Source organism: Tamandua tetradactyla, chromosome 22, assembly GCF_023851605.1.
Source record: "Tamandua tetradactyla isolate mTamTet1 chromosome 22, mTamTet1.pri, whole genome shotgun sequence".
Classification (NCBI taxonomy): Eukaryota; Metazoa; Chordata; class Mammalia; order Pilosa; family Myrmecophagidae; genus Tamandua; species Tamandua tetradactyla.
In genome coordinates this window covers 12,226,008-12,249,876 of record NC_135348.1, presented here as the reverse complement: position 1 = coordinate 12,249,876, position 23,869 = coordinate 12,226,008, and positions in this window count along the sequence as shown.

The following is a 23,869-nucleotide window of genomic DNA, read 5'->3' as shown; positions in this document are numbered from 1 at the left end:
CTGAAAATTCCAATTCCTCCTTCCTTATGCCAGCGAGGCCAGTCAGCATGGGTCTGAGTAGCAGAAATTGTAGATTAAATAGAGATCCAGGCGTTAAAGGTTCTAGAAACAAGGCAGCTAAGACAGCCATTTTTATCTCTTGCAGGGCATGCTGCAGATGGAAGTTTCTTTATGAGTTCAGTAATGTTGTTTACCCACCAAGGAGGCAACACTGCCATGCTGGACAATGCCAGCTTAATACGGGAGCCCTTGCGTGGAAAGCAGAGAGGGTATGATAAAGCCACTCAATTGCCTCTTCCAGGGGAACCCCTGGGGTGAGGAGGAGAACCAACTTGTTGTCCCACTCAGGAGGCTCCTTTTTAATAAAATCATCAAAATTCTGCTGTGAAATGGGAGTCTGGTAAGGAACCATATCTCTCCAGTGGGAATAGGATATCCATGTACCAATTCCCAGTTGCAGTGTGACCACGACTTCCTCTTCCTTACTTTAACTTAGTTGGACTTCAAGGGAGGTCACCCAGAGTGGGATATGTTCATCTGACTTCCTTCAGGATCCAGTCAAACAGAGGCTCTGAGCCTCAAAGCCTCAAAGCACCTGTGGGTACACAGTCCACCACTCCCCTCCCACCCATTATCTCCTTTTCCATTAACTCCAAGTGACTAAGGGTTTTTTGGAGGATGCAATTGGACATGAGGCAGTTAAGATTCATCCATTCTGCCTCATCAGTCAGGGTAGTAGTGGCACCTTCATCATAAAGTCAGGACAGCCATAAGAGATCTTCTCCAGGTTTCTGTCCAAACCTATCCCTCATATACCATATCTGCTTCTCTGTAAAAATTGTGCTTTCATTTTTACCTTGGATCCCCATATTCAGTTCCAATAATCTCCTAAACAATGATTGGCCTCACACAAAATCATAAGATCAATCTGGTGGCCCAAGGGGAGGTATGCCTGGTTCCAGAATGAGTACAGATATAAAAAGCCATGAGCCGTGGAAACCACAACCTCATTAATCTCACTGTAGAACCAGTTATCCAACTCCCTGGCATTGATTGGGTGGGGGGATCTCAAAGTCCCATTTTTCACTGCCCTTCTCCCAGAGAATGGAGACAGCATATGTTGCTCCCTGCTGTGGGTCAGTACCAGCTGGTAGGGCAGTGGTGACCCCTCATTTTATTCCACAAAGCCATAAGTCCTGTGTTTTCCAAGATGCTCTGTACAAAAGAAAAGCAAGAGTGACCAAAACCACCACCAAAGAATCAACCTCCTGTATGCTTCCATGTGCACCCTGCTCTCTGAGCCAAAATCTTTGGTGCAGGCTGCTATGTGGGGTGCTAGTGTGCTATTGTGGGAACACAGGTCGGACACAACAGAAACTTTCAGCAAATTCCCACTTTATTTTTACACAGCATGAAGTCCAAAATTGCATGGGAAGAGAGCCCATCATCACCAGTCTCCAGGAAGACCAACTGCTCAGGTCGGAGTCAGTAGATGGCAGCTCCACATGCTCCACTCACATCAGAGAGAAGTGATAAATCTGTGCTGCTCAGGGGCGAGGCATCTACTCAACCTTAAGGGAAGGGAGTTCTGCTACCAAGAGTTTCTGCCTTGGCAAGCAACTGGGGCTGCCTGCCCCCAACTTTGGATTCAAGGTATAGTTAAGCCATTACATCAAACCTAATGTCTTCTCTGGCCTGTGGAATGGAAACATATCAAAACATCTGCACAGAATAGAAAACACGGAAATAGGTGAGGGCCAGGAGATGACCATTGAGCATGTCTGTGATTTCCCCAACAATCTCTTTTTTCCTTTACCAGTCTATCTAATAGGTGTCAATTTTGTTGATCTTTCCAAAGAACCTACTTTTGGTTTCATTGATCCTCGTTATTGTTTTCTATTCTTTATTTCCACTCTAATCTTTATTATTTTCTTCCAAAGTCTGGTCTTATTTATTGATATTTTCTGCATTTATCTTGTTCCTTTGCCTGGGCCATCATTTACTCCTTCTTTATGTGTTTTGTAATCTTTTATTACACACTGTATATTTTAACATTTTAATGTGTTGACTCTGGGAGTTAACCCCTTAGCTGTTTGTTCCACCATCTTGATCATCCAGCAGCCCTCAATCTATGAATGTTTTGATTGTAAGAAATAGATTTTGGTGTGCTTTTACTGAATTTAACTTTCCCATTAGTCAATTAGTTAACACTGACAAACTTTTGTAAATGAGCCACTTCTCTGTGATTCACAGAACTCTGAAATATATTCAGTTCTAAGGGACATGATTCTGACCACGTATTTCAAGACCATATAACTATAGCTGTAATTAGAAATGGTTTCAATTTGCATAAAAGAGACCAGTAAAAGATGACAGGCTAATTTGGAATCAGATTGCAAAATAAGTGAAATAACTGTGTGAGGACACTGAGGATGTTAATATTTTAGGATTGAATTGTTCATAAATAGGATGATAATGTCTTATTTTGTGTGTTTGACATTCTACTAATCTGTGTACTAAACCCACGAAGAATCAAATTTCACTAAGATTTTGCTTTCTAATTCACTTTAATGAAACTACATGGTTAGACAAATTGTTGTCATTCCTAAGTAGGTTTTTAACTACCTAAGAAAGAATATTTTGGCTGCAGTCAATGCTTTTCTGCTACATTAAATAACACCCCAGTCTCTAGTGAGTAGTAATATCAAATTCTAAAGAAAGTTTAAAAAATTTTAAACAAGATGACCTAGGTCTGGTAGGAGAAATGGTCTACCAGAACTCTCCCAGGGTGTGGATGCTAGCTTTGCAGTGTCTTGGGAAACCTGCTTTACTGTATACAAGTAACTATTTTTGGACTAAGCAATCATGAAAGAGCCATGTTTTTTTTGTGAAATATGGCCTTAAAATTGGTGGAGTTCAAAAAAATGTTTACTTCATTTGTCTCCAAGAATGCTAGCTAGTGTACTGTACATAAATAGATAACAAGTGAGCTCCTCTGGCTTGCTACTTAGGTCAACACTCACTAAAACTCAGAAGGCATATTGCTTTCCACTTAATCCTCTATTGAAATGATGAATTGGGATATTTTAAATTTATTTGACCCTATCAATTTTTTTCTTTCATGATTAGCATATGAGTCTCAAGGTATATTGCCAACTCAATTGCAGATTTGAAAGAAACTATCTTAAGACTTTAACTCCTTGTTGATATCGACTATTATGTCTGGTGACATTATTTCCTCTAAGTGATTTTCAAACATTTGCTCCTGCTCAGAATCTTTTCTTCATTTAGAATCATAGGAGGCAATCCAATATGAAAAGACCCAACTGAATACAGTTATTTCACAACAAAATCATAATAATGTGGTTAAGCTATTGGAGGGGGTATGTGTGATCTGAGCTGCTCTTTGAAATGGAGATGGGAATGGTGGAGGAATGAGGAGTGTATTAAATACCTTCCCTTCCCCTTCACAGGATCCAAAACAGAGCTTGCAAACAACTACACACTTGGACCCATGCAGCTCCTTCAGCAAAACTGAGACTTCTCTGGTCGCAACCTCCATTGGCAGCCTCAGGCACAGTGGCCAAAGACGCACAAACTCTCCTAAAATAGGCCCCAATCACTAGCATGAATCAGTGTTTCACATGTACTAGTAGGCTTCTAGTGCTCTGAATTAATTATAGTGAGTAAAACTACACTGAAGCAGATATCTCATCATCCTTTGGTCAAGGCCTTTTTATGTGAAATGTGTTGGTATTAACACTGGTTGAATCTAAATTCCCTGCCAACTCTGGCCTGCATCTGAATGACCAAACGTGGCTAAAACATGCAACCACACCAATGGCCTTATTTTAATTCATGACCACTAAGCTGTGGGCCTGAGAAGTCAGAATCTCATTCTGGGATCCATTCACTCACCTGCAGGACTCCATCCCTATTTTTCACCTGCTTTCCCCTTCCTTCCCACCACTCTCAGCTGGTGATTTGGCTCCATATTTCACTGAGAAAATGGAAGCAACAGGAGAGAATTTCCACATCCTCCCACCATCATATCTACAAACCTACCTGATCTGTACCCATATCACTTACTGCCTTCCCTCTTTATAAGGCCACTTATCTACTTGAATTGTCCTTGTTTGTGTCTGAAGTCAACTTTTTCACCATCCTCTCTCATTTATTCAAGGCTAGGAATTGGTTCCCATTTCTCTTGTATGATCAGTTTTCTTTTTTATTGGATCTTTTTCACAACCTATAAGCATATTGTAAAATCTCCCATTGTGAAGCGTTACCAACTACCAAACAAAGTCCTTCTTTAACCTTCTCCTTCAATTACTAGTTTATTTTATAAAACTTGAAGTTATAGCAAAACTCCCGACAGTTGTTAAACTCCGCTTCCTCTTCTCCCATTATTCCTGAATTTACTTTAGTTAGGCTTTTGTCCCCATTGCTTCCTGCAGATGCTTTTCTCAAGGTCATGAGTTCTCATCTCTCATCTTATCCAACCTGGCAGCAGCATCTGTTACAAGTTCGCCTTCTACCTTCTTCATCTCCCTTTCTCCATTGTCTTTGCTGGTTGCTCCTCTTCCTTCCTCCCTCTTAATGTTGGAGTCCCAGGATATACTCTTTGACCCTCCCTTCTTCTCTAGCTACATTCATCCCTAAATCAGGATTCTCAACCTGAGGTCCACAGGCCAGGTGTCTGTGAATTGGAAAGGAAGCATTTATTTTGTCTAGCCTCTAAATGAAGTTTATCATGTCTTGTGATTTTGAGCATAGGCAACCAAACTACAGTAATGTTAGCTGTACTGCAACTTCATATCCAATAAGAAATTACAAAATTTTATATCAATGGTAAATTTATTGAACTTGATCATTGAGCTTCAGGTGGTTACATAAGTGAATATCCTTGTTCTTAGGAAATATACATAGATTCCACCATGCACCCCCCCAAGAAAAAAAGAAAAAAGAAAAACAAGCCCTTGTTTGTGACCCATCCTTAAAACCTGTGCCTTTTTCTCCATCAGTAAAGTCCAACTCCATTGTTCTAATTATCCAGGCCTCAAACCATGGAGTCACATGCTCATGTGTCCAAAGAGCATGATGTATACAACCTATTCTTAAATTTTCAGAAAATAGATAACAGAGAAATAGACAAACAGATAGATAGATGATAGATACATAAATATGGCAAATGTAGCAAAATGTTAAAATTGTTGGACCTAGATATTGAGGGGGTGGTATGTGAATTTTCCATTATTTTTGCAACTGTCCTGTAAGTTTATTTCTAAAATAAAAAGTTAAAGGAAATTAGAGATATTTTCACACCATATTGCAGTTATAAATATTGTGAAATGTCTATGCACATAAGTTCTTCTAGTTATAGTAGTTATTATGCTCACTGCTAGATATCACTGTTAAGTGTACAGTATTAATAAAAAGTACACATTTTGCCATAATGCATCTTTTAGATATTTGATGACATTTCATTATAATTGGTTTTCTTTGTGCTCCCATATATTTAATTTTATCCATTTTAAAAAAATGTCGTTTGGAGAAGGAACCTGAGGGTTTTATTAGATTTTCCAAGGGGATCGTGGCAAGACTCCCAATCCCAGAAAATCTCTAATCCCACAGCTTTAAATACTATTAAAATGTTCGTGCTTCCCATTTTATAGTTCCAGTTACAGCCTCTCTTTTCAACTACCAAACTAGGATAGCCAACTGCTTACTCAACATTTCCTCTCGGATATCTAAGTAGTGCCTAAACCTAACATTTCAAAAACCAAGCTCGTAGGGTGCACAGGTGGTTCAGCGGTAGAATGCTCGCCTTCCATGCAGAAGACCCTGGTTTGATTCCACCACGCACCCCCCACCAAAAAAAAAATTTAAAAAGCAAGCTCTTGTTTGTTGCCCATCCCCAAAACCTGTGTCTTCTTCCCCCATCAGTAAAGCCCAACTCCATTGTTCCAGTTGTTCAGGCCTCAAACCATGGAGTCACCCCTGACTCCTCTCTTTCATATGCCACATCCGATCTAGTGGCAATCTCGTGGGCTGTAACTTCTATGTAGATGTAGCCACCATCTACTTCTCACCAGCTTTACCCCCTCCATCCTGGAACAAGCTATATTTTTCTTATGGCTCGAGATTTTCTGTAGTCTCCTAGCAGCATTCACTCTGCCACCACTGTCCCCTCTCTCCAACATATGCACCGTCTTTAATCAAAAGTGTAGCCAGAATGATCCTGTTAAAACATACATTAATCAGACCATGCTGCTTCTCTTCCTGGAATTCTCCAACGACTTCCCAACTCAAAGTTGAAGCTAAAGTCTTTATAGTGGCCCATGAGCTCCCACAATTTGGCCCCTGCCTACCTCTGTGACCTAAGTCCTACCATTCATCCCTTATTATACTTCAACTATTTCTTCTTATTCTTCCATACACTGAGTATGTCCTACTGCATAATTTTGTACTTGCCGTTCCCTCTGTCTGGATGGAACAGGCTTTCTAAAGGTTTGCTTCCCTATGCAGAAATTGGCAATTCCTTCCACCATACTCTTCATCACCTTTTCCGTGCTTTATTTTTCCTGGTAGCTTTCATCACTACCTGACATATTCCTAAGTAATTACTATTTTATTGCCTTTCTCTCCCATTAGAATGTAAAGTTCATGCAGGCAGGACTTTTTGCCTCTTTTGATCACTGCTGTATTCCCAATGCCTGAAACAATGTCTGACACCTACAAGTACTCAGTAAATATTTATAGAATAAGTCATTTCTTCTATTCCTCACAGCTTTTTCAGCATCTTCAGAAGATAAGGATTATAAGGTCATTGGAAAATACAATTTTCAGAAACTCATTTTAAATCATAGTTATAAATGAAAACATGTTTCAGTATTAATATTTTACTAAGCTCTATAATCAAATGAAGCAATTCTAGATGTATTTTACCAACACCAACTATTGTTCTCATTAGAACCATAGAAGAGGATCTTGTTTTGAGTCTCATTAGGAAAAGTCTTAGAAACCTAATTTAATGTCCTTACCCTATAAATATAATAACATGTTAAATTAAAGACATCCTATAAGAATTCAAAATTGAAAAAGATACAGTTACAATTATCCCCTTCTCTTTTTAGAAGTCTAGGCTGACCCCAGAAACATGTCTTAAAGGAAAAATTGTAATGATATTTTATTCATTCTGAATTTTCTAAAAAGTGGTCTGCTATTTTGGCATAGTAGTATTTATACTATAATCATAGTAGGAAACATTAATGGCCACTTTTGTCATTCCCGACATTCCTGCTTTTCCTGATTAAATGGTATCAGTAATATGCTTTTAGAGAAATAGAATTTTTTCACATTTAGGAAAAAGCAATGTGGTGCTTTTTATTAGCTGTTACTTGGGTTTTTGTTAGTTAAAAGTACTAAAGTGCAAAAGATATTAAGCTTCTTTATTTTGGGTTCTCAGAAGAGCCCTATCAGTGTTACCACCAAGCTAACCACCTCTTACCATGACCTGTGCTAAACTGCAGTCTAAATGACTATCCTCTTTTGCCTGGTTGTGACCGAAGTCTTCTAACTTCCTAGAATCACTGATTTAGCAGCACCCTGCATTTCTTTTTCACTTAGCATCCATAGCAATCGTCTCATGGTGATTTTTCATGGCTGTTAGGTTAGAATATAATCTCTCTACGTGACCACAAAACCTCATTGTGGCTACTCTATCCTTGCACTGACCTTGCCTCTTACCTCTCACCCCTTGTTCACTGTCTTCCTTTTGCCTTTTGAACATGCCAAGTCCAGGACTCTTGTAATTGCTGCGTCCCCTCCCTGCAAAGCTCTTTCCTGAGATCTAATCATTTAGGTATCAGTTCAGATGGGTCCTCCTCATAGAAGCCTATCTCGGTTGCCGCAGCCAAAGTAGCACCTTCCCTCTAGTCAACTATTCTACTTCATTTTTATTGTAAAACTTATCATGTTCTGCAGTTATATTAGTTACTTGTTCATGTGCTTATTATATGTCTCTCCCTTTTAAAATGGAAGCTCTTTGAGGACAGTACTTGTCGTCATCTACTACCAGCCCTCCAGCACCAAGAGTAGCACTTGGCTCATCGGAGGTGCTCAATAAATTTATGTTCAATCAGTGATGAGTGAACTAGGTGCAAATGACAGCAAAATTAATAACCTGGAGGATATGTTACTCAGAAGCGCCACTCAAATCCATTTAAGTGCCGCTTAAATGGATACCCTCAAATACTTTTCCTCATTTGTCATGGTTTTAATGTATAATTCTAAACCACTACTCCTTAACATGACAATTAACTCCTATAACAAAATTATTCTGTAAAACTCATTATCCTGGTGTAGACTAGCAAATTTTGACCAGCGTCAAAAATCTAGATAAACTCTCTAGAGAATCCAAAATGGATATTGGACAAGAAGATAGGAGTTGTTTTCGTTAGACAATAAAAAAAATGTAAAAGCTAAAAAATAATAATACATTTTTAAAGAACAACAATTTAGCAAAAAAAATTGAAAGTATCTTTGTAATATAGTTTCTAGAATGAGCAATGAATGAAAAAGTGGCCATACCATCTTAATTTAGATACCGAGAGAGAAGAGAATACATGCTGGATATCAGTCTTAGATATAAATGTTTCTTAATAATCAAAGGCAAGCTTGCATTAAATTATATTGGGTTGTGAATACTTTGGTTGTGGATAATGCTTTAAATATTGATTTGATATTTTTACCTTTCTTCATTTCTATATATATTGTTTATGGACAAATCTAACACCTCCTGTAACCTAGAAAACAAGAGTTTGTAATAGTCACTGTTGGGAATTTAAGCAGAGTTGAATGACTATAAAAGACTTCATTAATAGGAAAAGAACAAGACAAACCCTTTGTTGACCTTTGATTCACATTAAAATGACCGGAGTTTGACATCAAAATGACAGCTGGTTAAAACAGCTTGAGATTTCAAAGTGCTTGAGGATATATAAATATTATGACTGATCTCATAAGTGTGTTGGAAGATGCTTTAAGAAAGGTCTTTGGTTTAACAGTTTTTGCATTCTCCCCATTTGGTTAGAGGGAAATACCACAGAAAAAGTTTTATCTTCCAGATTTAGAGGAAATAGAATAATTAAAAACATGTAGTTGAACTCAACAAAACCAAGATTGGAGATTAGTACTGTGAATGTAAATTACTCCTTTAGGCACAATCCTAGGGTTCAGATTCCTGTAGTTTGATAAAATGTAGACAGACACCACTTCAAATTAACTTTATGTAATTAAATATCAATAGTAACTGTAGGTAGAAAATGCACCCCTAAAATTTATGTTGCCACTTCCTCTCTACAACAGAACATGAGTTGGACATCGAGAGCTCTGAGAGATCAAAGGTGAATCTTGGCCCCACCATTGCAATGTTCTGGTTTCAGAGTTTTCAAGGGACACATCTACAATCAAGCCTTGACTTTTAAAAATTGTCTTGGCTTTATTTTTTAAATCTCAATCAAGGCAATATTTATCTTAAACATCATATAATAGTTACCTAGAGATTCCTGTGAAGTTTTCCATGGGCGAAGAAGATGGATGGGAGAATAGAAAGAATAAGAAACAAGAGTGATAAACAAAAATCAGAATGATGTAGCTTGTTATTAGACTGAATAGATTAAGATTATCTGCGGGACAGAGTTCAAGGAGAAGCTTTCCCGTGCGGCTTGTGACATCTCTAAAAGGCAGTACCATCAATTAGTGAAGAATTAATTCTGAAAAGTGAGGCTTGACTCGGGCTGAATAAAGGGTATGAGTGCAGCTCAAGGGTGAGGGGCCACGGCAGAGAATAGCCATGCAAACTCAAACAGGCAGAGGAGAAAAAGGAGGAAGACAGAATGTTTGGCCTAGGCTGAGATGAATGATTTTATTTTTATGTTTACTTTTTAATATTTAAAAAAGGAATGCATGCACATGGGACAGAATTCAAATAAGACAGGCTAGACTCCGATGAGAATTAAGTCTGTTTTCCACCCCGATTCCAATCCCTGGGTTTCCTTCCAGAGGATAAACACTCAATTGGAAATCTTTCCAGAGACACCCTATGCATAGACAAGCATCTATAGACAACTCTTCCTCTTTTTTTAATGCAGAAGAAGCATTAAAAAAATGCCTACATTTCCACCCACATAGCAGGCAAATAAATCATACTATTCTCCACTTTGCTTTTTCAACCAAACAGATGATAGACTTTCTACCTTTTAGTAGCCTCGATCCCTTTTAAGAGCCACTTATGTTCTATTTTATGGATGTGCCGTAATTTTAATTTTAACTAATCTCCTACTGATGGAATTTTAAATTGGTTTCAAAAACTATGCTTCAATAATAACCTTATACACATATGAGATCATATCTTTTTATATTTCTGCTAAAAAATATCAGAATGGGGATAGAGAGAGCACAAAATAAATTTGTCATAATTAGCACAAAATAAATTTGTCAAATTCCTGTATTTAGGACATGCGGATCTATTCCAGGATAGGATGATATTAGTATGAAGTGGTATTAAAAAGTTAAAAAAAGTTAGAATGATAGAGCTTCATTGCTTCAGAAATAAATACATGAGTAGCAATATGGTTTTGGTATTTTAGTACTAATTCTTTAAAAAAAATAAAAGTTCAAAATTGAGTTAATTTTACCACAACCTTGTGAATATGCTTAATCCCACTAAATGGTATGTTTGGGAATGGTTGAGATGGGAAAATTTGTGTTGTATATATGTTCTCACAATCAAAATAAAAGTGAAAGACAATGACAATTAAATGCAGTGTGTGATCCTGGATTGGATCTAATAAGGGACAATAAAAGGCTCAAAAGGACATTATTGGGACTCATATAAACATTGGAATATGGACTATAAGCTTTATATCAATGTTAAATATCGTGAACTTGATAACTGAGTGTATTAGTTAGGGTTCTCTGGAGAAACAGAATCAACAGGGAACATTTGCAAATATAAAACTTATAAAAGTGTCTCACATGACTGCAGGAATGCAGAGTCCAAAATCCGCAGGGCAAGTTGTGAAGCCAGCGATTCAGATGAGGGTCTGGATGAACTCCACAGGAGAGGCTCACAGCCAAAACAGGAAGAAACTGTCTCTTCTGAATTCTCCTTAAAAGGCTTCCTGTGATTAGATTAAGCATCACTCATTGCAGAAGACACTCCCCTTTGGCTGATTACAAATTAAATCAGCTGTCAATGCAGCTGACGTGATCATGATTTAATTCTATGAAATGTCCTCATTGCAACAGGCAGGTCAGCACTTGCCCAACCAGACAAACAGGTACCACAACTTGGGCAAGTTGACACATGAACCTGACCATAACACTGAGTTTAAGGTGGTAACATAAATGAATATCCTTCTTCTTAGGAATTGTACATGGCAGTATTAAGTATTCAAGAAGCATGATGTGTATCACCTACTCAAGTGTTCAGAAAATTGTTTGATAGACAGACACACAGACAGATGAATTCGTAGGTAGTAGGCTAGATGGATAGAACAATACAACAAATGTGGAAAAATGCTATTTTTAAACAAATTGGTGCATCTGAGTATCTGGATGGTGGAGGCATGTTGGAATTCCTGTATTTGATTTGTATTATTTTTGCATCTGTTTTTTAAGTCTTTTTATTTTGAAGTAATTTCAAATTTACTAGCACAATGCATACAGTAAGAGCTCAATGAATATTTAGTAAATAAAGAAAGAATACAGACAGTTGACTTTTCAACCAATTTCAATGATTGCTAATTTTTTTATTATGGTCTCTAGGTTCAGGAAATAAAACCAAATAGGATAAATATTTTACTATTTATGAAAAGAAATGGCATTTCAGATTTGTTAAATTCTAAAGCTAGATTAAATTCAAAATGGTTTCACTAAGAAATGAAAGTGTTCAATTTGATTATCACCAGTTATTTCCACACTGACTTTAACTATTTATCATTTCTTCCATTAATAATAGTTTGACTATGACTCAACAAAATACGATGCTGGACTTTAAACATTATATACTATTAAGAAATATCAGAGAATCCTCCCACAGATAAACACTATAATAATTGAACTGTCAGTGGGAAAATTTTATTTTCTCCAAGATTCACAAAGGAAAAAGTTCTAATATGGAACCCACGGGCCTTAACGAGTTATGTAAAATAATTTACATTCTGGATTTCTGAAGTGGTTTCGAAGTGGTGTTAACAAGCTTTGGTACTCTTTCTTGGAAAGCAAAGCTCTCAGAGGCTGGATGACCTCTTGTAGTATCTGTTCAATTCTAAATCCCAGGGTAACCATCACCAGCCTGGATTTAGGACCTGAAAGAAAATCCCTCTCTATGAAAAAGCAGCCTTTGGGTTTGGAGAAAGTTAAAGTGACATAATGACTTTTTCCTTTCCCCTTCATTTTATTCTCACAAGAATCTATGTGGGCAGCTTATCTTGTACTCAGTGGACTTAAACTTTACAGGGGTAGCAGAGACGGCACTATTTTGAGAGTCAAGAGTGCTGAGTTTTGTTTCCACCTGCTCAACTATGTCCTTCAGCAAATCACTTACCTTCTCTTGGTTTCAAATCTCTCTGTACAAAAAGAAAAAAAAAATCTCTCTGTACAATGAAAAAGATGAAACTAGTTCATTCCTAAGGCCCTGTAAATTATAGTATTAAAATAGTAACAGTAAGTGTTTATATAGTATAACATGAAATGCACATAAATGCTGAATGCTCACGATCTCTTTATATAATTTGAAACATAGCTAAATATTGCATACTTATATAAAATAATTTTGTAAAAGTATTTCTTTTTTCACAATGCCTGAACCAAAATAAATAGCTCATTGAGCAGAATACCAGCATCCAATGGATAGATGCTGGGGAAGAATTAGGGAGAGTCCTTGTGGAGCCATTAGGTCACAATATATGGGTAACTCCACACGTTGCCTGCTCTCCTTATTTAAATCAGTGGTTCTTAAGTTTGAGCATGCATTAGACTCAGCTAGAGGACTCATCGTGACACAGATGTCCGGGCCTGAGCATGGCGTGTAAGCAGCAATGGGGTAGGTAGGGCCTGAGAGTTTTAATTTCTAATGACTTCCGAGGGAATGCCTGTGCTGCTGACCCAAGGAAAAATGTAATTACTTTTTCAGAGTAACTTAACTGCATGAGTATCATTATAACACTCATTTCATGAAGAAATGATACCAAAATTACGGTATCATTTCTTGATTCCTTCCCTGCCTTTTACAAATATGTCAGATATCCAGACAACATTCAGAGATCTACTTAACATATAGAGAAGATACTCTAACATGTCAAACCCTAATTGTTTTCTTACCATAATTTCCTTGTCATATTTTTATAAGGCATTATATATATACAAATGTTTTTTTTTTTTTTTTTTTTTTTTTTGCTTGAGCAGGCACCGGGAATCAAACCAAACCCGGGTCTCTGGCATGGCAGGCGAGAACTGTTCCTGCTGACCCACTGTGGCCTGCGCAAGACATTATATTTTATCCAGAGTCTGTAATTTGAATTAAGTCATATGCGTCTTTTCTCATTCCTGCTTTTGACTGAATTATAAATCCACTAAGGGGTGTGTACAGGCAGAGAGAAAGAAGAATTAGTTCATTTTTTTCCACTCTACGGCTCAAGCAAAAAGATTCTATTTATAACAGATGGCTAAAAATTTCTGATTATATTTATACTCATCAAGAAACACACCCAAAACAGGCCTTTCTGCAACAAATGTTAAGATTTTTGTTGGCTGTTAAAATTAAATCTACAAATTGAATATTTAAATTGGAAGACTGTCAAATAAACATACTTTGATTCAATAACTGTGATGAAAATTATTTGCTTTCTTATCTCTTTTCACTTTTTTGGCTATAATAATAATTCAACCCTATTCCATAAGATTTTTTTTACTTTTTTGCAAAATATTTTTATTGACAAATCTGACACACATGCAGTCCATACGTGGTGTTCAATCAATGGCTCACAATATCATCACATATTTGTATTTTCATCACCATGATCATTTTTAGAATATCTGCATCACTCCAGAAAAAGAAATAAAAAGAAAAAACTCATACATCTGTACCCCTTACCCTTCCCTCTCCTTGACCACTTGTATTTCAATCTATCCAATTTATTTGATCCCTTATCCTCCTTATTATTTATTTATTTATTTATACATATATTTTTACTCGTTTGTCCATACCCTGGATAAAAGGAGCATCAGATATAAGGTTTTCACAATCACACAGTCACATTATAAAACTTATACCTTTACACAATTGTCTTCAAGAATCAAGGCTTCTGGAACACAGCTCAACAGTTTCAGGTACTTCCCTCCAGCTACTCCAATGCACCATAAACTAAAATGGGATATCTATATAATGCCTAAGAATAACCAACAGGATAACCTCTCGACTTTGAAATCTCTCAGTCACTGAGACTTATTTTGTCTCACTTCTCTCTTCCCTCTTTTGGTCAAGAAGGCTTTCTCAATCCCTTGATGTTGGGTCCCAGTGAATCCCAGGAGTTCTGTCCCACATTGCCAGGGAGATTTACACCCCTGGGAGTCACGTCCCACCTAGGGGGGAGGACAGTGAGGTTACCTGCCACTCTGACTTAGAAGACCACATCTGAGCAACAAAAGAGATTCTCTGGTGGTGACTCTTAGGCATAATTTTAAGTAGGCTTAGTTTATCTTTTGCAGGAATAAGTTTCATAGGGGCTGTGCTGGTTTGAAAGGATGTATGTCCGCTAGAAAAGCCATGTTTTAACCAAAAAATCAAAATCCCATTTCATAAAGGCAGAATAATCCCTATTCAATACTATATGTTTGGATCTGTACTTAGATCATCTCCCTGGAGATGTAACCCAGTCAAGAGTGATAGCTAAGCTAGATTAGGTAACGACATGTCTCCGCCCATTTGGGTGGGTCTTGATAAATTTCTGGAGCCCTATAAAAGAGGAAACATTTTGGAGAATGAAGGAGATTCAGAGACAGCAGAGAAGAATGGCACAGCCATGAGAAACAGAGAGCCCACAAACCAGCGACCTTTGGAGATGAAGAAGGAAAATGCCTCCTGGGGAGCTTCATGAAATAGGAAGTCAGGAGAAGAAGCTAGCAGATGACGCCATGTTCACCATGTGCCTTCTCACTTGAGAGAGAAACCCTGAACTTCATCAGCCTTCTTGAACCAAGGTATCTTTCCCTGGATCCCTTAGATTGGACATTTCTATAGACTTGTTTAATTGGAACATTTTCTCAGCTTTAGATCTGTAAACTAGCAACTTATTAAATTCTCCTTTTAAAAGGCATTCCATTTCTGGTATATTGCATTCTGGCAGCTAGCAAACTAGAACAGGGGCAAACTCCAAGATTGAGGGCTCAGCCTATTGATTTGATTGTTCCCACTGCTTGGGAGAATACCAGAAATTCTCCAAATTGGGAAGTTGAATATTTCTTTCTTTCTCCCCAGTCCCCCAAGGGAACTTTGCAAGTACTTTTTTATTCACTGCCAAATTACTCTGGAATTTAGTATGGCATCACACTAACCTGGACAAACCAATAAGCTCTCATGCCCTATTCAAGATTCCATGTACTTATAGTGTTCAACTAAACTGACCATAGAAGTTAAATTAGGTGATGCGCTACCCAATATATCAGTTTTGCACCAAATAAAATCTCAGAGAAGTTGAAGTTTTAAAATATGAATGATACCATCCTTTACCCTGTATTTTCTTCTACCCCAGTTCTATCCAGATCAGTTTCATTCATATCTCTAGTTGAAGTCTGATCCCTTTTTCAAGTTGTTAAACAGTTTCTGTATGGGAATTTGCTGACTTTCACAGCTTCAGAGCTCTAATTCTGAGTCTCAGGTGTCACATAAATACCCGAACTTTCTGGTAACAACCAGGTTATATACAAACAGCTCAGTATCTCAGAATTTAGGAATAACAGTTACAACTCCTGAATATATGTGTCTACTGTAGGAGCTTAAAATCTAACTCTTGACAATAGGCCCCAACCTGATAACCCATGCTCTCAACTTCAGTTCACTAAGTTTTTATAGTATAGTTAGTCCATGTGAGTGAGGCATGATAATATTTGTATTTTTGTTTCTGCCACTTCATTCAACGTATAGTCCTTAAGTTTCATTCACCTAGTTGCATGCTTCAGAACTTCATTCCTTCTGTCAGCTGCTCAGTGGTCCATTGTCTATAAGAATTTTTCGTCATCAAACTATTCCTCCCCTTACTGATTACTGCTTATGAGTTCTGGAAGATAGTTTTAACCTGCATTTTTGAAAGAGCTAGCAGCATCTCATATTAGAAAATTAATCCTTTGTGATAATGGACCAAACTGAAATCATATTATAAAAATTCAGTCAAATCATATTGTAAGGAGGAAATTATTTTACATCTTTCTTTCTTTCTTTCTTTCTTTCTTTAGCATCTGGTCTGACTGCGGTGGTTGGATGTCATCCAAAAGTGTAAGATGTAATACTGGCAGTTTGCTAGACTCAGTCTTTTTTATAATGTTCCCCTCCATGTAGTTTGCTGGGAAAGGGTGAGAATGGGGCAGTTCTAGGAATCAGAAATCTGTCCTCCTGACACATCTTGCTCATCAACTCTCCTGAGATTCAGCGAGCAGCGCTACCTTGACTGTTGAACAGGAAGTTTGCCTTATACGAGAATTACCTGCGCTGACCTATGTATGAGGTGACCCATATAGGTAAATTGTCCCTGGGGTGAAAGTTCTTGTGAAATAAATGGCTTTTCTAGGCAGTAGCCTAATAGGACTGAGGTAAGCTATTTGTCTAACCACTCATTTACAATGGGGGCAATTCAGTTTGTTTAGAAATAAGGGACACTTATTTGTCCAAAAAACAAAATTAGAGGAAAGCGGTCACCTCATTTAGTCCAGTATTTCTTCTACCTGGATCGTTAGTTTAGATAGTTTCTTTTGCTAGTTCTTCCTGTTTGTAGAAAGTGAGGCAAATTCTTGTATGTAATGGAATTTTCTAGATGCTTTGGGTTCTATTCATTTGAGCAGAAAGATATGATGTGTTTATATTACTGTATTCCAGAATGTATTTGTCTATTTAATGAGACATGCATACATTCTCTTTCCATCTTAAAGTCAGATAAGGCAGAAAAGAGCCATGAAAGAATCTTCTGTCCTGTTTCTTCTTCTCTCCCCTCCTCCACCACTTCTCCAGAACTGCTCTTGTACAGGTCTCCAAAAACCCTCATTTTGCTTAACACAGAGGTTACTTAATGGCATCACTTTATTTGGTTCATGAGCAAAATTTGACACAACTGGTCACTCCACCCCTTAAAAATATTTCCTTAACTTGGCTTCCACGTCACTACCTTTTTGTTTATTTTTCTCTCTTACCTCACTATAGTCCTCTTTGTGGATTTTCCTCTTCTCTCTGGCCTCTCAACATTGCAGTACCTCAAGATGCAGCCCTTGGACTGCTCCTCTTTTCTAGCTATACTTACTCATTTAATGATCTCATCCTGTCTTTTGCCTTTAATGACCCCCTACATGCTAAGGATCTCTAATTTATATCTCTAGCTTGGCTGTCTCCTCTGAACCCAAACTCATAGACCAGCTGTCTACTTAATAACGCTCTTTGGGTGTCGAGTAAGCATGTCAAGCTTAATACATCACAAGCAGAACCCACTCCCAGCTCCCTCTAACTGGTTCCCCCTCTTCTCAGTAAATGCAACTCCAAGAGAAAGCTCTTACTGTTGTCCTTAATAGCTCTCTTTTGCTCATGACCCTTATACAATCTGTCAGTGAAATCTGTGGCTGCATCTTCAAATGCCAAAAGTGTGACCTCAGTTAGTTTGTTTCACTGTTGCCAATCTGGTTTGAGACACCCTTATCCCTGGCCTGAATTATTGCAGTACCCTCTTAACTACTCTCAAAGAGTGTGCTTCTTTAAGATTTTAAGTCAGATGATGTTATTCCTTTGCTCCAATACCCCAGTCTCACCTAGAGTAAAAGCCAAGGTCCTTAAAATGATCAACTGGGCTTGTCCTAGCTTCAAGCTGCTGGAATGGGAGATATAATAGAAGCAGACGACTTCCAAAAAGGGGACTTTATTAAGTTGCTAAGTTTACAGTTCTAAAGCTGTGAAAGTATCCAAATTAAAGCAGGGATATAGAAATATCCAATCTAAGGCATCCAGGGAAAGATAACCTTGGTTCAAGAAGGCTGACAATGTTCAGGGTTTCTCTCTCAACTGGAAGGGCGTATGGCAAACGTCGGCTTGCTTTCTCTCTAGGCTTCTTGTTTCATGAAGCTCCTCCAGGGGCATATTCCTTCTTCATCTGCAAAGATTCCTGGCTGTGTGGACTCTCATGGTTCTCTGGCTCTCTTGCTCTCTCCAAAATGATTCCTCTTTTAAAGGATTCCGGTTAACTAATCAAGACCCACCTGGAATGGATGAAGTCACATCTCTCTCTAATCAAAGCTTAATACCCACAGTTGGGTGTGTCATCTCCATGGAGATAATCTAATCAAGTTTCCAACCTGCAGTGCTGAATAGGGATTAAAAGAAACAGCTGCCTCCACAAAATGGATCAGGATTAAAACATGGTTTTTCTAGGGTACATAATCCTTTCAAATTGGCACAGGGCTCTTCCCAATTTCTGACTGCCTCTCCTAACTCTCTCCCAGGCGCTCACTCTTCTTCAGCCACGCTGGCCTCCCTGTCAGGCCCACCCCTTCTGATTCTCGTGTCCATGAGCCTCTTCCTCACTTTAAGTCTTAGCTCAAAGTCACTATCACAAAGAGACCAAGGCTTGCCGCCCATTTGCTAATACTTCCTGTTCCTTTTCCCTGATTAACTTTTTTAGGACACTTCACTTCTCCCCATCTCTATTTTACTTATTGATTTTCTTTATTATTGATTACTCAGCCCCTCAGGGGCAGGAAATTGGCTCTGTTTACTGTTGTGTCCTCAATACTAGGAGAATGCCTGCTAGGAAAATGAATGAATGATTAAAGAATGTTTGTACTATTGAATATGTGAATGTGGTGGGATGGAAACATTCTACTACTGTCTAAAAGTCAAAACTGTAATAGCATAAGATCTAATCTTTGTATGTTTGGTTGACCATTCAGCAAACATTGAGCATCTCCTCTGTGCTCTCACTTCGCTCAGCCCTAAGAATAGAGAGATGAGCAAAACATGGCCCCTTGCTATTAGAAGCTCACAAAACTCCCTCCATTTAAAAATTTATTTTGCAGTATTTAATACATGAAATAATACATCAAGAATAAATTTTTGTAACAAAACTATATAAAGACTAATAAATTCCTGCATACCTACCTAACACCTGAAGAAATAGAGCATTACCAATTCAATTTAGTTCCATTGTATCTTTCTCCAATTGCTTCTCCCACCCCCAACCCCTACCTCTGCCAGAGGCAACTGCTATGAATTTGGTGTTTATCATTCATACTTGTTTGAACAAATTCTTTTGGTACATATAGCTCTCTAAACCACACATAGTATTATTTTAGATTTAAAAGTGGTGTCAAATGGTCTTCTTTTTGCCTTTTTCACTCAATATTACATGTGAGATTTAGCATGTTGATACATGTAACCATTCATTTTCCCCTGCTGTATAGTATTCCATCACAGTAATAGAGCATAGTTATTTATCCATTCTCCTATTAATGGACATACAGTGGTTTCCAGATTTTTGATAATATCAATATTGTTGCCTTAATGTTCTAGACAAGCACTGTCCAACAGAACTTTCTGCAGTAATGGAAATATTTTATACCTATTCTCCTATCTTTTAGCCAGTAGTCATGTATAGTTACTGAGGGCTTCAAATGTGGCTAGTGTGACTGAGCGACTGAATTTTCAATTTTATTTCATTTTAATTATTGTAGCTAGTGACTGCTATATTGCAGAGCATCGTTCTATGCTATGTTTCTTTATCTCTTTGAATGTATATGAGATGAAGAATTGCTAGGGCAGTAGTTTACACTGTCAATGCATTCTATTTGTAGCAAATATTTTGTATAGCCCCATTTACTATCTAGAAATGACATTCACTAATAATTTAACTCATCTACACACATTTTTAGAAACCAATGTAGTATACTTACTGTGATATAAGTAGAACTGTAAGGTGCATCATTTTAATAAAATAATAGGTATTTTAATATGTGATTGCCTGGCCACAAATATACTATACCACATTAGGAGACATAATGAAGTTGTGTACAACTGCAGACTGATACAGGTTTGTAGTATTGTAACTCAGACATCACAAATGGTGTTGTTGTTGATGATGTGAACAACTCTTGGAAAGATTTTTAAAAAAATCAAAATACAGTCTTCCATTTTTTAGCAGTTTTATCCCTTGAAAATTTAGTATATATTAAAAAGACTTACAAAAATACTAAGTATTTAGATTTAAAACTAAATGATATTCTACTCTTAGATCATTATAAGCATTTGCCACCCCTACATATATGCTCTTCTAGATCTTTTAATGTCATGAAGGCCCCAGGACAATTCTTGTTTTAATTGCAGGCCATATAGGACACCTGGCCTCCACTCACTAAATGGAACCTTGCCCCGCCCCCCATCACTGTTATAAACAAAACAGTAGGTGTGGCATCCATCCAGTGTGAGACTCATTGGTCTAAGTTACATACTTCGCAGCAAAATAACTGGGACTTAAGAGATGAGCATCTCCCTTTCTTGGATTTTGCCAACTTGCTCCCCAAAGTTTTCAGACCAATTTATGCTCTCACCACCATATGTGAGTATATTTTTCTACATATGTATGCAGTTTTTATCTCTAAAGTTATATTTTTCTCAACTTATAGCTTTGTTTACCTCAATATTTCATTGTTAGAAAATAACAGTTTATCTATGCCCTTGTCTTTAGAGTTTTCTCCAAATTAGGGCATTTCCCACCTTTCTGAGTAAAACCAGAACAACATGGTCTGCTAACCTGAATGCTTACAATTTTTCCAAGTTTACCTATGACCCTGGAAGTCTCTAATTGACCCCCCAAAGAGATCTAATTTCATCACTTATCAATCCCCTTTTCTTCATTTTCCACAGGAATCTCATAGGGGTCTTCTGGGCATTCGGAATTTGAACTAGAAATTCTTGAAATCCCTGACTGCATAGTGAAATACAAAGAAAGGAAAATGGAGCCAAGGTAATCACTATGAAAGGACTGATAATGACCTGAACTTTGCACCTGTTATTACAGCTATAAAACAGTCATTGCCATCATAATGGCAAAGTACTCCAAAACTTTGTGCCTCACAATAACAAGCACTTATTCTCATACTCATGGTCAACTTTGGATGGCTAATATAGGTTCTGCTTGGTTGGACAGGTTTTGGGTCAGCCGGGCTTGAGCTCAGACTTTGGGTTGGGTTCCAGCGTGCTCCACATTTTTCATTCCAGGACCTAGAATGGCAGGGCAGAGGCTAACCAGGCTTTGCTCTCCTCAGTGCAGATCACTGGAGTACAACAGTGTGATTCCACCACTCACGCACATTTGAAGCGTCTGCTTTTATCATGTCTGCTAGCATTCCAGTGGCCAAGACAAGCTACATAGCAAAGACCAAAGGCAGGAAATTATACCCCATCCCGAGGGGATAGCGGAGGGGAATAAGGATTTGCTGAGCAAAAACAAAGCAACAACCCTTTTTGTAATGAAATAGTCTGTGATAAAGTAGAAAATTTATAGTCTGTTGATCAAAACACAGCAAATGTATCTAAACCAATGTGAACAATTAATGGAATAAATAGAACTGAACCTACTCTGTGTATGTTCTTTCTTCTGTTGTGCCAAGGAACACACACTCTGCCTACATAGTCTTGGTTCATTGCTTCTGTTTCAGAGACAAGACAGAGCTACTTGATTTGGTCATGGCCTCCAAGTGTTTCTCCAGTGGGAAAAAAACTAGGGGTAAAAACAACCTCAGCTCTCCATTCCCCCTCCTTCTCTGCCAGGCCAATGGCCCAAACCCTCTCCAATAACACGCTTCTCCAGTGCACACTGAACTTAGGAAACACTTTTATTTCTTTGCGTTAAAGGGAATAACTTAATAAATTTAAAAGGTATACGATATCTTTGCCATGAGAGGTTCCTAGTTAGTAAAAGGGGATTAAGACAGATTTTTCTTTTTAAAATTCTAAGATTGGAATGGATAAAGAAGTTGTAGTATGCTATTCTAAAGCCATACTATACAGTAATGGAAATTAATAAATTACAGCTTCATCCAGCAACATGCATGAATCTCACAAACATATAGTTGAATGAAAGAAGTCAGGCACGGAAGAATACATACTGTAATTGTATATATATAAAGTTCAAAAAGCAGGTAAAACCCAACTAGTTTGGGGGGTACATGCTTAGGTGGTACTGCGGATTGATTCATGTCCCACACAAAAGGCGTGTTCAAACCCTAACTCCTCGTCCTGTGGATGTGAACATGCTTGTAAACAAGATCTTTGAATATATCAACTAGAAGGAAATATTAATTTGCAGGAAATGATGAATGTGTTATTGGAAACTGGAGGATGGTTAATCCTTGTTATAATGTGGTGCAGAGCTTAGTGAAACAGTTCTGATGTGCTCTGCCATATGACAAGCTAAGGACTCCAGAATCACTGGCCACGGTCCCTCGAATGCCATGGTGTTTGGGGGGAAAGCACTGCTTGATTTGGACTTTTTTTGGCTTCAAAACTGTAAGCAAATAAATTCCCATTGGTTAGGTTGAACCATTGCATTGGTATTTGCTTGAGCAGGCCAAGAAACAAAAACACAGGTGGTAGCCATTGGGGAAGGGTAGGAGTGACTTTTGGGAGGTGCTGGCAGCAATCTATGTTTTGACCTGGGTCGTGGTGACATGGACAATGTTTTGTGATAAATGATCAAGCTGTACATGCTTTTATTCCTTGCACTTTTCTCTATAAGTATCATATTTCACTATTAAAAAACTTTAAAATGTCTGAGGAGCCTGAAATATTTTATGCACCATAAAATTTAACGATAACATAGTTTGTCTCTCGTTTCAACTCTTGGTTAATTGAATCCACAAATATGCAACGCCTTCTCTGTGTCTGTGTTCCTGTTTGTAACTTTTGTGAGTTTTTCATGTACATTGTTGTCTGTCCATAATTGGGTAAGTAAATTTCCTTCTAGTGCTTATATTTGCTATTCAAGTTAAACTGAAATATTAGAGCACATCAAAGGTCGTTTATTTCTGTCCATGATCAGTAATTGCCTTAGTTCCACCCAGACTTCTTTTAGCTATACACTTAGTGTTAAGAGAGACTGGATGAAAGATGCATTGGTGAAAAGCCAAGTACTACTGTGATTTTGGTTGTATTAGGGGGAAAAATCTAGTTTTAATGGTCCTCTAGTGGTTGAGTTTCATGTATATAAAGACACTTTCTCATGAAGAAATCTCAGTGTTCCTTGGTAGTATCAAAGGGAAATGCAAACAAAGAATTGCTGGTGTTATGGTCAATAAGAAAACTGGATAGAGGTGGGTCAGAGGTATGACAAAGAAGTGAGCAGAGGTCTGTGGACACCCCTATTTCCTCTTTTGTGGGACCTCACATTTGTAAACCTAATGTTTATTGTCCCTTCTCTTGTATTATATTTCTAGATCTCTTGGTCTAAAACAATTTTTCTTCTTGTATCGCCAAAAAATTGGTTAAGAGAGAGACTTCTTAATCTGTTCCTTAACCAGTGGCATCTTAAAAGTTTTACAGTAACATTAGGCTATTAAT